Source organism: Chionomys nivalis, chromosome 16, assembly GCF_950005125.1.
Source record: "Chionomys nivalis chromosome 16, mChiNiv1.1, whole genome shotgun sequence".
Lineage (NCBI taxonomy): Eukaryota > Metazoa > Chordata > Mammalia > Rodentia > Cricetidae > Chionomys > Chionomys nivalis.
The window spans coordinates 43,716,995-43,733,318 of NC_080101.1; the positions used below are offsets into that span (position 1 = coordinate 43,716,995).

General features: G+C 37.3%; 1 protein-coding gene across 1 annotated transcript in view; it reads left to right on the plus strand.

Annotated features, from left to right (window-relative positions):
• Positions 1–16,324, plus strand: part of Nkain3 (sodium/potassium transporting ATPase interacting 3) — a 567,950-nt gene that overhangs the window by 12,036 nt on the left and 539,590 nt on the right. The window lies entirely within an intron of this gene.

Here is a 16,324-nt window from a genome sequence, read left to right on the forward strand (position 1 = left end):
CTGACATTAATTCAGAGTGTAAGTGATCACCTATTAATTGTCTACCTCCCATCTAATTATTTAAAATTGCTACCTGGGGCTCAGGAGTTGATAAATGCACCATTCTCTAACTCCATTGATTTTTCTCTCCTTGTAAATCCATTGTGGTGACTGCTGTGTAATTATGCTTTTCTACAAAATGACAGGAATGATGAAATTCTATGAATACTTCCTTCTGAACAAGATGGGTTGTGTAGCTTCTGGAAGATTTGGGAACCTATTTCTAGGGTGGTCTAAAAAGTAAAATAGAATGGATCTGCTTGTCCTGGAAAAGAGAAACAGTTGTTATTGGTGACAGCATGAAATAAGCATTTATAGACCTACAAGTGCTCCTCCTATTTGTAAATCAAACACTTGATGTTTACACATTGCTACAGTAAATTTGAATAACTATTTGCATTCAAATGTGAAATCAAATGTATTTTACGCTTTATATATGCATATAAGTCAGTTACTTTGTTACCGGAAGTTTTCAGCTAGAGGTGGAGCATCTGGGAAACTCTGTATGGTGAACTCCTAGAGTTGTTGTTGTTCAGTGCACATTTTAGATGAATGTTGGGTGCTGATATTCTCATCAAAGGATGTGAATTTATCCACTATGTAGCTGTGGAACCAGTCAGCTTGTAACATTATACAGCTCTCCCCCCCTCTCCAGTTTTGACTGAGAGTTTGTGTATTTACATGCTGGCTGTTGGTGAATTTATGTAGAAGGTGGCACACCCCCAACTCCAAGACGTATCTCTCAAGATATTTCATAACTCAAGGGCTGATTAAAATGTAGCTCTGCTTTGCTTCAGAGTGAGCAGCTCTCTTGGGTGCTTTTTTCCTTGGTCCATTTCTTCTCTGTCCAGTCTACTTTCACTTAATCTTAGAGTCCCATCAAGTGTACTCAGATCCTCAGAGGAGAAAAAAAGAGGACCCAGATACAGAGCTCCAGAATTCCATTTGTGACTTTTTCTGTAAAACAAAACAAAACAAAACAAAACAAACAAAAACCTGAGGCTCGATGCATTGTAAACAGGTGAGTTAATATTCTGCATTTTCAGGCTGAAGAGATGTGTCATACTTAAGAGCACTTACTGCTTTTGTAGAAGGTCTCTCAGAACTCATAACTGGTGGTTCATAAACATCTGTAACTCTGGTTTCAGGGGATCTGAGGCCTCCTCTGACCTCTGTGCACAGCAGCAAGCTTCTGATGCACTTTAATGTAGGTCAACACACATATACATAGGTAGAATATAAATAATGAATAGTTTTTGTAGTAAAAGGAATGTTTGTGATTTAAGCATGGAGATCCCAACAGGCATATAATAAGGTAACAAGTTTGGGGAGTGCTCGTAACCCCAGCATTGGGTGAGGCAGAGACGGAGGAGAGCACTGTGGTTACTGACTGTCAGCTTAGTGTTACCGTCATCGAGAGACCCTGTCTCAAAGGAGTAAGTGGAAGGTGATAGAAGAGGATCTTGATGCCCTTCTGTGATCTCCACACACAGAGAGATTGGTATGCATGCATGTACCCACACAGGCTCATGCACCATCACGTATACAAAAAACATGCTTACATCATACTCATACATAAATACTCACATGACAACCAAAAAAAGAGGGAAAAGAAAGAAAAAGTATGTTTCACAAGACATGGAACTCTATGTAGAAATTAATTTGGAAAATGAACTTAGTGTGGACAAGAATCTTAAAACTACTATTTGGTGTCAAGTGACATGGTATAAACTTTATAGGAATTTTTCAGCTTAAAAAAATAAATTTCTTCTTGTATAACTTGATGTGATCTAAAATATCTTTATATACAAGCACATATATGAAATTAAAATTGGATTTTAGATAGGCATTATCAAAACCTTTACTTATATATTGGAGTTATAATACCAGTTTGTATAATGTGTTTTTTTAGTTTCTTTTATTTTTAGGATTATAATATGATTACATTATTTCCCCCTTTGTGTTTTTATGTTTTTTTTTTAAGCTGTGAAGAGATACCATGGCCATGACAAGTTTTAGAAAGTAAAATATTTAATTGAGGAGGCTCTCTTACAGTTTCAGAGGTTCAGTCTGCTATCATCATGGTGGGGAGCATGGCAATGTGTAGGCAGATGTGATGCTAGAGCTGTGAGTATTACATCTTGTAGATAACAGGAAGTTGACTGAGATACTGGGCAGTATATTGGGCATAGGGAACCTCAAAGCCTGCCCCGACAATGAGACACTTCCTCCAGCAAAGCCACACTTCATAACAAAGGCACTCCCTATGACATTATCAGAGCTAATTACATTCAAAATACTACATTCCACCCCGTGGCCCCCATAAGTGTGTAACAATATCATAATGCAAAATGTATTTAGTCCAGTTTAAAAGTTCCCAACGGTATAACAGTCTCAAACTTGTTTCAAAGTCCCAAGTCTCTTCTGAGTCTTGTGGCAATCTTGTAGCTGTAATCCCCTGCAAAATTAAGATGAAAAAACAGATAAAATACTTCCAACATATGGCCCAGGATATAAATTACCACTTCAAAATGTAGGGAAGGAAGCATAGTGAGTAAACACTGAACCAAATCAAGATCAAAAACCAGCTGGACAATCTCCACATTCTACCTTCATGTCTAATGTCAAATTCTCTTTAGATCTCTATCTCTGTTCAGCTTTTATTTATTTATTTATTTATTTTACTGCAACACACTTCTTTCTCTTGTGCTGGTTTCTGTTATGAGCTATACTTGGCAGGTATCCCATGACTCTGATATCTCTATCATCTTGGGTTGTCTAAGGTAATCCAGGATTCAGCTTCACAGCTTCAGGCAATGGCCTTTCTAGGCTTCCATGCAGGGACACCTTGTGCACATGCCTGGCCTCAAATTCCATAACCATTTCTTCTATCCTTACCCCTAAAACCAGAACCACAAAATTGCCAATTTCTGCTGCTTACTGCAGTTGGAACAAATCCCCCTCATTCAATGACATCACCACCAGCTTTCTGTTTTTCACTGCCTGAGCTTGGCTGTTCTGAAACTTGCTCTGTATACTAGTTTGGCCTCACACTAAGAGACCTGCCAGCCTCTGCCTTCCTAGTGCTGGGACTAAAGGTTTGCTCCACCACACCCAGTTCTATGCTTTTCTTTAGTTCCTTTTCACTGGTTGGAAATTTAGCTGAGTGGGATCACCACTCCCTGTATTCCATTCCTTAATTTATCTTCTGGAACACAGAACTTAGCTAGATAGCTACATTCCACTTCCTGGTGCTCTTTGTCTTCTCAAAATTTATATTTTGTAATTTTCCCTGCTCAGCTTCTGCCTTTTAATTGTAAATCTTTTTAAAGCATGAACTCTAGTAACCACATTATAAAGTCTATACTAGGCTATTTTGAGATTTACTCTACCAATATAAATAATCTAAAACTCTTCACTTTAGTGTCAGGCACACTCCTTGAACATGGGCAAAAGTCAGCTACTTTCTTCACCAAAATATCACAAGAACGATCTTTAGGCAACATACTTAAATTCCTCTGAAATCTCTTGAGTGAGTCCTGGACAGTTCAAATAGCTCTTAGCATGCCTGTCTTCCATGCTCCTACTAGTATAGCCCATTAATAAGTGCTTAAAGCATTTCACTGCTTTTGTAATCCAAAGTACCAAAGTCCAAATTCACCCAAACAGAAGCATGGCCATGCCTATCATGGTCAGACCCCAATCCCTAATACTAACTTCTGACTTAGGGTTTTTATTGCTGTGAAGAGAAACCAAAGTAAACCATTTAATAGAAGGGACTCCCTTAGAGTGGGTTTATTCCATTTTTATCATGGTGGGGGAGCATAGTGGTGTGCAGGCAACAGGAAGTGGACTGAGACACTGGGCAATATTTTGAGCATAGGAAACCTCAAAACCCACCTCCCACAGTGACACAATTCCTCCAAAAAGGCCATACCCACTCCAACAAAGTCAAACCTTGCAACAATATCAGTTCCTCTGAAATTATTAGCACCAATTACATTCAGACTGCTACACCCACCTTTCTCTCTTCAAATTCATTGCCTCTCTTCCTGTTAACTGTTGCTACATAAATACATAAGTACAACCTGCTCAATTTTTATAATATTACTTATATATGTGTTCTCAGGGCTGACCATTTCTTATTGTATAACCAGTAGTGAATTTGCATGCTTTTTCCTAGGGAAGACTTTCCCCATTCTCTGCATTTAGAAGGTTGTTTTTTTTTTTGTTGTTGTTGTTTGTTTTGTTTTGTTTTGTTTTGTTTTTTGACATTTCTTTGTATGTGGGTTGAAGCCTCCTGGGCTTCTTCTCATCCATGTTAACATGTCTGTTGTCCTTGTTCCATTCATGTTTAGGCAGTCATGTTGCTGAGATTATGGGTATGGCTTCTAATGTTCCTAGGAGACACAATCTAACAAACTCCCTGATCCTCTGACTCTTAAAATTTTTTCTATGCCTCTTACAAAATGATCCCCAAACCTGAGGTGAAGGATTTGAATTGGGTATGAATCCCCTGGAACTGGGCTCCATGACTCTACATTTTCACTGGTGTGCCTTTCTGAAGTCATCTCTGTCTTTTGCACAGAGAAGATTCCTTGATGAAGGATAAGGCCCTCACTTATCTGTACTTATAAGACACACATTCAAAGTGAAATTAGGGATGACACTGGCTTAGGAAAGTGGTAGGAAAATCTCAATAATTACAGTTTAAACTCCAAGAAAGAGTTAAAGAAAGAAAACTCCATTCTTTATTGTACAAACATATTCCAAGTGAGCACATTTACAGTACATTGTATTTTCAGAAGCATAATAACTTGTCTCTGAGATATAGAAAATAGACATTGTTTTTCACAGTGAAAGTTTCAGCAGATACGGTTCAGAACTGGTGTGGCAGAACAGGCTACTTAGTTGAATTTTTCTGCAAAATGTTTTTTCATATACAGAAAACTTAATCACTTATACCCTAATTTTAGCAGACTATTAAAAAAATCAGTGAACTTTATTGAAATCTCATTAATTTTTGGTCAAATATTATCAGCTGCTCATGATTTTCCTCATTTTGGCTTTTTTGGGTGGTTGCTGCAGCATTAATATGAATATGTTTATGCCATACTATTTTTATTTTTGGCATTTCTTCCTTTGTGAAGAATTATTTGTGTGTGTGTGTCTATCAATGACTATCCTGGAACTCACTGATGAATTTACAGAAATCTGCTTGCCTCTGCCTCCCAAGAGTTGGGATTAAAGGCATGCACCACCACTGCCTGGTTAAACAACATAATTTTATAATACAGATTGCTTGGGTAGCATGATCTTAGACACTAGGTATTCATTAATAAAATCACAAGAAATCAATAAGGAAAGAGTTGCTGGTTTGAGATTCAATGATGCTGAGCATCATTAGTGTCTCATTAGCCTTTCTGGGGTTGTTCTGGTCTTCTGACTCATTTCAGCGTATCTTCTGTACTTCCAAGCTCACATTTTCACATGAAAATATTCAGCTTGAGAAAGAAATGAACAGATGCAAAAGAGCCTCACCTCTCCTGTCTGTCTCTTCATCTGGAAAGAAAACACTTCCCACATGTCTCTGTTTGATTGATGTAGAATGTTTTCTTTGCTCTGTCCTGCATGATCCCTGCAACACTGTCATGCCCAAGTCCTTGGAGCATCGCAACTGCAGAGTTCTGTCAGCAAAATCCCCTGAAGAATGGCTGTTCTGCAATCCTCTGAAGTTCTATTGTGTCTGAAGTTCACATAACACTTCAGAAAATACATTCACTGAGCAATAACTATCCATAATAGGCGTTTCATGTTTTTATTTATATTTCCTATAGCTTCACTAAGTATTTCCAGTGTTATCTCCTTTATATCAAGGGAGACACGGAAAAGGTTAGCACCTTCTCTTGTCCAAAGGCACACCATTAGGTAAGCAGAGCTGGAGTGGAATTTCTAATCAGCCCCAAGAATATGTAGGTTCATATTCTCTTTCCTTTGTCACAAAGGTTGGTTGCTGATGTGATCTGGTCAGGTGATACTTGTATATACGGTGTCAGAAACCTGAGAACATCTGTACTAGAGAAACTGGCTTGAAACACAAATTTTATTCATAGGAAATAAGAAAAATCTTAACACTGAAATAAAAAAATACTGTGTTTCTGGCTCAAAGATCCTTTTAATTCACAGTATTAAAATACACTATATAGTATTTGCCATTGTTTCTCCAGAAATCAAAGGGTTTTCCTTTGTCAGGGAATAGGACCCAGTGTGAAACAGATTTCTTTTCGGTAATGGTGGAATCTAGAAGAATTGTGCCACGAAACTCCGTGTCATCGTGGATGTGCATCACCTGTAACATTCCCAACTTTGATGGAAAGACTATCTACCAGCACCCCTGAGGCTTACATTAGATTTTATTTTTTGTCCTTAACCACTAAGAGTACTGAGTCACCAATTTTCTGATACATATTTCTTTGTAATAACTTTTTGGTAAACATCCCCTGTGCTGAATTTGCTATTTATCACTTAGTTTCTCATACTTTAAAGTTCTCTAGAAAATTGCCTTTGTGATTGGGTTGATGATTTATCTATAGACAAGTGCCTTTTATTATTCTCCTACTGTGCTAGGCACAGGATCCTAATTATTTTCAGTCATGTTTATTTATTTATTTATTTATTTATTTATTTATTTATTTATTATTTGCCGATGATGTTCAGTTCTAGCTAATGCATGCTGGGTAGTGACTTGATAGGGTAGTGAGAAATCACTCCGACAATGTAGATTTTTGGTGCCTACATATGCAGGTTTCATGCTGTATTTCAAAGAATCTTATCACTTGTCAAGACTTGGTCTACCTCAAGGTGCGTTATTCCTCACATAGTCATATGTTACCAATCATTTTCATCTGTCTGTTATCTCAGGTCAGCAACTCTGACTTGTGCAACCTTTGATAAAGCTCATTAATGCTGGTGATGCTGCCTCTGGATGAAAAGCCCTGGCATGTATGTAATGCATAACTCAACATTCTCTTCAGATTCAAAATTCCATAAGGTATTATGAAAACAAAACAAAACTTGTAGTAACATAAGTTGATTTGTATTCTAACATTTACCATGTATTTTTGGGAAAATAAAATTAATATTTTATGTTACAGTATGAACAATAAGAAATATCTGTTTTCCTTTCTCTCATGTGCAGGGCTTCCCACAATACTATCACCCAAAACTGATAGGTTTTATACGGCAAATATACTGTTTTGTCAACGTTGCTATATTTGAAAAGAATAGCAATGGTAAATTTTAGGCGGACCTGAGAAGTAATATATTTTTCCTCTTCTTTACAAAATTTCTGGAAGATTAAAATTGGTTTTACAATACAACTAATATATTTTAGATATCACTCTTTAAACATACATATACATTCCTCACATTTAATTAAAGGAAAAGACAGAGTTGTCTCTTTGAGTATTCTTTGAAGTGTTCACAAGATTCTTCAGTTTCCATTGGGATGGTTCAGGATTTTCCATTAAGGGCATCTTTTTGCACCAAGACTGGAGTACAGTATGCATATGGTTGACTATAACCAGATCTTTGAACAAGAGTTTAACAAATAAGATAGGACCATAAACAAAAGTTTAATACAATAAGCTCTATTCTTAATGTTAGCTTTGGAACTAAGATTTGTGATAAGCCCCAGATATTAAAATTTTTAAGAAGAAAGAAATAGAATTGAGAGTATCTTTTAAAAAAATATACCAATGTATGCTTAAAAGATGAGATACACAGCCATTAAAAACAATGACATCATAAAATTTGAAAGCAAATGGATATAACTAGAAAAAAATCATCCTGAGTGAGGTAACTGAGACAAAGAAAGACAAACAAGTTATGTTCTCACTTATAAGTGAATATTAGCTTTAAAGGAAATGATAACTATGCTACAATTGACAGACCCAGAGAGGCTAGGTAACAAGAAGGGCCCAAGGTGGGGAACTCATGGCTCTCCTAAGGAAGGGGAAATAGAAGAGATCTTGTGGATGAACTGGGTACTGGTGGGCATGGGAACATAAAGGATCAAGTCAGGGTTAGAATAGAGAGGGAGAGTACTGAAAGAGATGACTGGAAATGGGGAACATTTAGAGGATTAGTTAGAAACCCAATGCAAGAGAAACTCACAGAAATCTACAAGAATTATTCTAGTTAAGACTCCTGGAAATGGTGGGTGCATAGCCTATACTGGCCATCATCTATAACCAGGCAAGACTAGCAATGGAGGAACTGGGACACCAACCCAGCCACATAACTTTCATTCTACACTCTCCCCTGCCTATGGGAGAATCAACGGGAAGAGAGTGGTTAAGGGTGGCATAGAAATTGTGGGAGTAGTCACATAATGACTGGTACAGCCTCAGATCCATACCAAAAAAAAAAATGACACTTTCTGGAGTGCCAGGGCACAGAGCCTAGATGGCCCAGAGACCTAGGATAGAACCAATCATGACTGGAGGTAAAAAAGTCAATGTAATGATGCTTAATGATATTCTGTTTTACTCATAGATTGTTGACTACCCCAGGTGTCATAAGAGAACCTTCATCCAGTAACTGATGGAAACAGATACAGAGACCCACAGCCAAGCATTTGACTGAGCTCAGAGAATCCTGATGAAGAAAGGGAGGAAAGATTGTACCAGTCAGTGGGTCAAGAAATCACCAGGGAACCCACAGAAATAACTAACCTGGGCTCATAGTATCTCACAGAGTCTAGACTGACAGCCAGGGAGCCTACATGGGATCAACCTATGCCTTCTACATATATGTGACAGTTGTGTAGCTTACTTTACTTGCGGCAGTGGCAGGAGGGATTGTCCCTAATGCTTTGGTTGGCTTTTGGGAGCCTCTTCCTCATACTGAGTCACATTGTCAATCCTTAATACAAGGGGGGGGGGGGATTAGTTCTATTTCAACTTGATATTCCATGCTTTGTTGACATCCATGGGAGGTCTGACCTTTCTGAACAGGAACAGAGGAAGAGTAAACTAGGAGTGGGGGGATAGAGAGGATGTGGGGAAGGGAATGGGAGTAGAGGAGGGAGGGGAAACTGTGGTCAGCATATAAAATTAATGAATACATTTAATAAAAAAGTGATGAACAACAGAAATCAATCTCTTTTCTGCAATGACAATGTTAGGAAGTTACAAGTCATGTAAACTGAGCATGTCAGTTATAATTGAATTATAATGACATTAAAAGAAAGAAGTACACCATTTCTTTCTTCCTGCTGTATTGTCCTTGTAATAAAGGGGGCCAAGATTTATCATGCCAGGGTGAGTTATTCTAATTCTTTCTGAATATGAGGGTTTTATTGGCATGATAGCCCAAAAAGGGTCATTTTCTTCTATTCAGATTTATTGAAATAACAGTTTAAACAACATCTAATGAAAACACATTATTCTGAGAAGAGAAATTACGGAGCCTGCTGAAGGAGGTTTGTTATAGTTTCAAAGACTGCCTGGGCTACATAGGAACTATCAGGTCAGCCTAGGACATAGAGTGAAAATTCGTCTCAAAAACAAACAAGCAAATACACACACACACATGCACACACACAATGTATATGCTTGGGTTTTATGTCAAATTACCCTTCAAATGGTTTCCTAGAATCTTGAAATACTTGAATCCTCATTTTTATTCTTCCATAACATACACATATACCCAAAAGCAAAATTCCCGAGGAGCCAGAACAAAGAGGTCTGGTCTGTGTTGGTTGGGGCAGGCTTTGGAGATGGAAACACTTCTTACATGGGAGGTCATAAAGAGATGTACATCTGGTGGATAAGTAAGAGAGAAAGTAGATGAGCTGTGGATTCATGTGTCAGGCACATGGTACTTGACATATGTTGATTGTGTTAGTGGAAGTTCTTGGTTCGGTCATTCACCTCTTTTCCTTTTGGATTCCAATATCAGATCATCCCTGTTTGATTTTTAACCCATTTGGAGTTGGAACTCTGTACACTGAAGACATCTGGACCCTCATGGGACATTTGGTTCATCACAGTGAGGATTCCACAGATCATGATATGCTGCTGGCACTCAGGTTTCCAAAGGGATGATAGCACTGTGTAGCCCTGATGAATAGGAATTCCTATACAGTGAGAGGTTTCTGGCTTAGATACCACATAACAGTCTATTGAGAAGCAGCAAGGATCTGTCTGGATGCTGTAAGGTTCAGTCTTCAAAGCAATGTTATCAAGTGACTGAGTATCTTGTTAGGCATATAACATGCAGAAAAAAGACTTCCCTGTAGTTAGTCAGAAGCTCAGAAATCCTATTAATACCTGTTAATCCCATCTTTGCCCTCCAAGGGAACTGACACTTGTCAACTGAGTGTCAACTGTAGTCATGTTTCTCCTGTCGGTATCCACTGACCTTCCGCATCTTATTCCCTTCTGGTCCAGGTTGTCTTCATGTGAGCAGAGGTGTAACTTGAACTAGTCCCCAGTTATGATTTTACAGGCCACATGAGACGGAGCACTTCCGAATGACGAGCTGCTGTTGTTTTATTAACGTCATCTAAGATTGCTAAATTGTTATCAGCTTATCAGTTACAACTCCAAACCTTTTTCACATGAACTATAGATGACTAAAGTTTCTGTCATTCTATAACTGTAAATTGTAACCATTTCTGGTGTTTGTTGGCATGTGTGTTCATATATGTGGATGTGCTTGCTTGTGGAGGCCAGAAGTACACACAGTTTTAGAGACTGAGTCGTCACTGAGCCTAGAACTTGCTGTTTGTGATAGACTAATGGACAGGGAACTCCAGGGATCCAGGATCTTTGACCCTTTCCACTGGTGTTATAGGAATGTCCTGCTATGCCAACATGTGTGCTGGGGATTTGAACTCAGGGCTTTCTTAATAGGTACTTTACCACTTAGCTATCTTCCAAGCCATCAACTATTCTTACAAACATGAATGTGGCCACACACGAACAAAAGTGAATGCATGTAAGTGTGCTTACAATAGGCTATATTTATAAGTGTATATAGTAAATATATTTGGCTCAAGAAAACTATTTGGCTAGTCTATGTACAAAACCTTATTGGATTAAAATTCAAGTGTAATTTTTGGTTATTATGACTGTTTATATTAATTTGTTGATTTCAGCCAACAATTCCCACCTCTGAGAATCTTCTGGCTTCTACTTATTCTTCTATTATCTAGGAAAATAAATAGAGCTTTCTTCATAAACAACATGTAATACTTTATAATCCATATACTCTTTATAAACACATAATCCATGTAATCATATAATCCTTTAACATAAGTACATATAATACCTTAAAAGAACTTGTACTTCATTCTTAGTTTTTAGTTTGAAATGATCAGTGGTCTAATTTGATAAAGATGTTTTTGCTTATCATCAGTTCATTTATGACAAGGCCTCAAGCTCCTAGCATACACAGAATATTTTTTTCCTCACAAGAGTTGTTTTTCTGAACTTGACTGATGTCTATCACAAGCTCCTGCCTTGCCATCATAGTCAAGCCAACACATGCAATAATGGTCATATAAAGCAGGTTTTTATTTAATCATCTGTTTGTTCAAGTATTTTTACAACTTGTGGAGAAGAGATAAATCTCTTTAGATTTACACCTTTTCTCTTTGTTAAGCTATTTGTGACGGTGTCTATCTATGAGATTGTAGCATCACTCATCAAATGCCTGCCTGGTTCTGAGACCCTCTGTTTGTCCATTGGCACCTTGGTGTCCAGGAAATTCTGGGACATACTGACCTCTACCTGACCTCCTAACTAACTATTCAAGGAGAATGAGTAACTGATTATTCTAAGAAGACAATATCTATAAATGCTTTTTACAGAATATATTTTTTATTGCCTACTCTAAATAAAACTGTCATTAATAGACTACTGATTTCTAGAATCCAATTCCCCCTTAATGCATCAGTTATAGCATGTTGGGATTTAAAAGTGGAATAAAATGTGTAATTCTAATTTTTCTCTCTCATTTTTACCAGGTTGTAAGATTATTACTTCCATTTGCACAGACATACTTCTTCTCCCTTCCTCCCTTCCTCTCTCTCCCCTCATATCCATCCCAAATATTTGTTGTTTTTTTAGAACATACTCATCAGACTGTCTTTTTCAGTTGTAGAACAAATTGATAGAACTATCAGAGTACTATGAAACGTAATAAAGTATTTCTTGTTGTGATATGAGCGGCAGGGCTGCGTCCCCGGCACCCAGCCGCCCACATGGCTGGCTTATGCCCCAACATAATTACACGGAAACTGTATTCTTTTGAACACTGCCTGGCCCATTAGCTCCAGCCTCTTATTGGCTAGCTCTTACATATTGATCTAATCCATTTCTAATATTCTGTGTAGCACCATGAGCTGGCTTACCAGGAAAGATCTTAACCTGCGTCTGTCTGGAGTGGGAGAATCATGGCGACTCACTGAATCTGCTTCTTTCTCCCAGCATTCTGTTCTGTTTACTCTACCCACCTAAGGGTTGGACTATCAAATGGGCCTAGGCAGTTTCTTTATTAATTAACCAATGAAAGCAACAGATTAATACAAGACCCGCCTCCATCAATTTCTATTTCTAAAGAGGTAGAAAAATTCTTAGTAATTGTTTTTGGTGGTGGATATTAAAGCCAGTGTCTACTGAATGCAAGTCAGATGCTCCACCACAGAGCTAGACCACTGGCCTGAAGGTATTTTAAATTTTATAATTTCAATTACTTAATATAATGATTTAAGTATTTCAGTTTATTTAGTATAATTTATCAAAATATTAAACTTGAAATATTATATTTTTGTAATAAAATACTATAGGCAGAATTATTTTAATATTATTATATAATGTGAATCTTAATTATTTTTAAATGTTTGTAATATATTGGTTAATATTTACTCATTCAAATTTGAAGTCTGCCATTCATTTTTTTTCTTAGAATTTCTCAGATGTTGAAATAAAATGACCTTATTAGGTCTATAATGTAGCTGTGAAAAAGTTCAGATTCTGTTTCTCTCAGGTAAAAACTAAGGAATAAGACCTTAGAATAGTGTTGTGCCATTAGAAAAAAATAGATATGAAGGCTTAACTGTTTGCATGTGTAGTCAATTATGTGAGTCCTGCTTCTTATATTTTAATTGATAATTACATCAAAGTAGTTTTTTTATTTTTATCATTTAAATTTTTTTCATACAATATATTTTGATCATGTACTTTCTCCTTCCCCAACTTCGTACAGGTTCTCCCTACCTCCTAATCTATCTGATATTAACTTCATAGTACTTCTTTCTCTATCTCCCTCAAAAACAAAAGCAGGAAAAATAACAACAAAACAAAAATAACTTAAAACCAAAGAATAGAAACAATTGAACAAACAAACAAACAAACAAACTGAAAATCTACAAGACCCATATCAGTGCACTGGTAGGTGATGTCATTGGACTTCAGAGAGGAACTAGAAATAAAGCAGTCCTGGTGCCTGAGGTCACCCTAACTTCTGTCCTGTGCCAATCATGGCAACTGAGATGGGGGTGCCCTGAACTATCCAAGTACTTGAGGTTAAGTGTGAATTTTCTGCATATTTGAGCTTTTTTTCTAATTAGCCTGGAAAGTTTATATATTATTAGCATATCTTTTCCTTTGATGATAGAGGCAGGCAATATTTAGTAGTGTGCAATGAAAGATCACATTTCAAAAGCCAAGAATTTTAATTACTGGCAGCTGGGCTTTGATTTATGAGAATGGTGATGTTCAATGCTATTTTCAGTGGGAGTGGTTTCAATTGTTTATGTCAATCAGGACTTTAAAGTCATTTTGATTTATTTTATTGAACTATTTTTATGCTTTATTTTCAGTGAAAGTGAAATGGATACTTTTTCTGAATTTCAATTTTTCAGTAATCAGTATTTTTACTATATCCCATGCATTTGAACTTTACTTTGTGTATTTTTCTTTTGATAGGTATGATTTGATTAATTTTTAGTAAATAAACAGTTTAATTGGCATTAGATTTCGGTTTTAATGATGTCACAAATTATATATTTTTGTGTTTTCTCATTGTCTAAAAGTTGAGGACAAATTCCTTAGAAATGAATAGATGTTCGTTATGATAAAGCTAGAGTATTTTAGACACACTTGAAAATGAAACTATCCAAGGAATCTGTATAGTTCCTAGTTTGTAACTGAACAGAGGTAGGCATGCATTTCTGAGCACCTGGTCTTAAAAACTAAATGTCTGCCTGGGTAGACCTGTGGAGATATGGAGAAATGGGAGAGGACCCCCTTTCCCGATGACTGTTGGCAATTCTCTTCCACCCTCCCAACCTCCTGAACTGACCAGTGTTTTTGCAGGTATGTCTTCTCTGCCTTGATAGTTACTGCCTCTTGTTGGAATGAGGCATGACTCGTTATCTGTTATGAGCATCAATGCTGTGACAGGACATTTATCATCTCCGCTAAAACTGTCTAATAGTTTGGCATTCTTTTTTTTTTTTTTTTTTTTTTTTGTTTTTTTCGAGACAGGGTTTCTCTGTGGTTTTTTGGAGCCTGTCCTGGAACTAGCTCTTGTAGACCAGGCTGGTCTCGAACTCACAGAGATCCGCCTGCCTCTTAGTTTGGCATTCTTATGCGTAAGAAATGTTCTCTCACACAAAGCCATTTTCTAGTTAGAAATTCAGAAAAAAAAATTTAAATATTTCCTGTTATGAGAAGTATTAAGACAAGTTAACATGAGATCAGGGTTTATTGTTGAATAAAGTTCACTTTATCCATTTTCAAAATACCTCTTTAATTGCCTCTAGGTTTATGCTTCTGGCAAGGATGAATTAACTATCTGAGGATGAATTTTATTTAACAAAATTCAATTCTAGGGTAGGAAACAAACGAAGAGGCAGTTATTAGTGTGGACTTGGACAATATGGGACTCTGAGCTCGAGAGAAGGGAGACTCTACAGGTGTCTTCCCAGTGTGCATCAGAGGTCTGGACTGTGACAAGAGATTTGCTGTCATTCTAATATCAGGAAGTGGGTGGGAGAAGTAAAGACAGAATCTATATAGGATGGAGAGCAGGAGCCACTATGGAGAAAAGGACCATATTGCTTAAAATAAAACTTCATGAGCCCTAACTCATGTACTGCCAGAGAGGTATGGGCCCTGTGGTCCTAGGAGTCCTGGCTTCCTGTGGAACAAAGGAAACAATGCCCTCAATGCTGAGAGGGGTTCATTACACCTGAGAGCCAAGGTCACACGCCAGCACTGGGTCATGAAGGCAAATGGCTCTACCGTATAAAGCATAAAACTGACCCTGTTTCTGTTTCCTAACCTGTCATTTGTGTAACTCTCTGGCGGAATAATCCCTAATGTCCTTGAAAAAGGAGCACCAGGGTCCAGGTTCTGTAGGTCCCCACGCAGTGCAAACTATCTAGGATAAAATCAAAGCAAGAGATAATTACGAAAGTTTAAAACCGTGTTCATCATCAAAGATCTTTTTGGTTCTGGACAGAACTGCCTGGTAGAGAATCTTCTCCATGTACTAAGTGCTGGGTTTGAGTCTCAGAGTCAGAGAAGAAAATAATTCCACCTTCCAGCTCCCTGATAAAGGACTTGTGTTTAACTGACTTCAAGAACTAATGATTAAAAGGTAAGTAGGCCAGTTAATACATCTGGGCTGAAGACACACAGGAATGGCAGTAAGCATAGGAACGTGTTCTTGCAGTTCTTGTTTCCCAGGAAATGCTGTCCGAAATAACTGAAACACTACTTGCTCAGGAGAATCCAACACTGAAGGACCGTGGCATGCAGTAGTGAGATTCTGGAATGATAGTACACTGCTCTTGTTGGGAGAGTAAGAAATGGTACAGCCATTGAGAATACTTGCCCGTTTCTTAGCAATTTAAACAAATATTAATTCTGTTATATATAATTATACTATCAGGTATTTATATAATAAAAGCAAATGAGTCAATATAAAAATGCTTACAGTTTTATATTTTAAAAATTTTCAGACTGAGGAGTTTAAAACGCATTGACTTGTTATGTTCAACATGTTTTAAAAATGTGTACACGTTTGCATAATCGCTAAATATAGATAATTAGCATATGGACTACTTCCCTTATTTTCTGTGATAAGAGCATTCAAAAATCTACTCTCAGCAATTTTCAAGAATAAAATGGTAGAGAGTTATTGTCTGCAGTCACCATGTTGTACAGTTGCATCTGTTGAGCTGCCTTCTAATGGGAATTTTGTGTGC